General features: G+C 39.9%; 1 non-coding gene across 1 annotated transcript; it reads right to left on the reverse strand.

Moving 5' to 3' along the window:
- Positions 1-264: 264 nt before the first annotated feature.
- On the reverse strand, positions 265-337 carry Trnat-agu (transfer RNA threonine (anticodon AGU)). The gene has a single exon. It is a non-coding gene; the product is annotated as a tRNA-Thr (tRNA).
- Between the last annotated feature and the right edge of the window lie 867 nt (positions 338-1204).

Consider the following 1204-nt stretch of genomic DNA (forward strand, 5'->3'; position numbering starts at 1 on the left):
TTATCTCAAGCAAAACGTTGTAAACAGCTTTTATAGTTCAAAATCGTACCTATTAATGTTTCATACTCACACACAGGCAAAGAAGAATATTCCTTCATACCTAAGTGACCTAAGTGTTATTTCACGGTATATTAGACAATAAACAATGTTGGTTCGAAAAGTGTTTTTAATTTGCAATGCAAATTAATTAATTTTATATTAAGCAGAAACGACTGCGAACGATGCTATTAAGCTCCGAAATAAATTAAAGGTGGAAAAATTCACTGTCTTGGGTGGGACTTGAACCCACGACCACTGGATCACTAGTACAGTGCTCTACCATCTGAGCTACCAAGACCGTACCCAATTCAGCGAATATTTTCACCATATATGAGCCCTAGGGAGGCTCTTAGCGACATCTACCGTAAGAGTTCTACACTTCTTAAACGGCTACCAGAGTTCCAAATCATATTGGAAATTCACCAGTAACGATGCGCTATCCCATACTAAATTAATTTTGTATTAAGCAGAAACGTCTGCGAACGATGCTATTAAATGTCCCAAATTCCCAATAGTAGCAAGAGAAGAGAGTGTATAGTTTGTCGATTTCTAACAGGCCCCAAACGCCTTATCCTTTGTCTATTGTTAAGTGAAACCGCACGTGCTTTCTACCTGCCTAAAAAATGGTTGGGCCGTTTTTACCGGTTATTGAATTACCACTCTATGAAGATTGCAATAAGGATAATAATGGAAAAACGTTTTTCTAGGCTGTGTGTGGTTCAGTACTACGGTTACTGAGTGCCGGCGAGTCGAACGCTACCAGTCTAAAATGTGTCATCGAGATGCGTAACAAAGGCGCGTTATCGGAGAGCGCACCTACACTGGTTTTTTGAGCGTAGGACTAGCCCGCGCTCAGGTAAGTAGTAAGTAGCACGTGCGGTTTTACAGACAAAGGATTCGCCGTCGGGGCCTGTTAGAAATCGACAAACTATATAGAGTTACTGCCATGGTAATTTATGTAGCCACAGTACATTTACTGCCATCTTTCGACAGAAGATTAAAACTGTTAGAACGCCATTTGACTTTGATCGTTATTCTTACACTCATGTGCATGGTCTAATAAAACATGGTCTTCTCTTCCCAGAGTGTCACTTGCCTACGTCACAATAACATTGCCACTTTATTTCAACATAACATGTTACATGGGTACATTATATCTATGGTT

Source organism: Cydia amplana, chromosome 26 (assembly GCF_948474715.1).
Source record: "Cydia amplana chromosome 26, ilCydAmpl1.1, whole genome shotgun sequence".
Taxonomy (NCBI): domain Eukaryota; kingdom Metazoa; phylum Arthropoda; class Insecta; order Lepidoptera; family Tortricidae; genus Cydia; species Cydia amplana.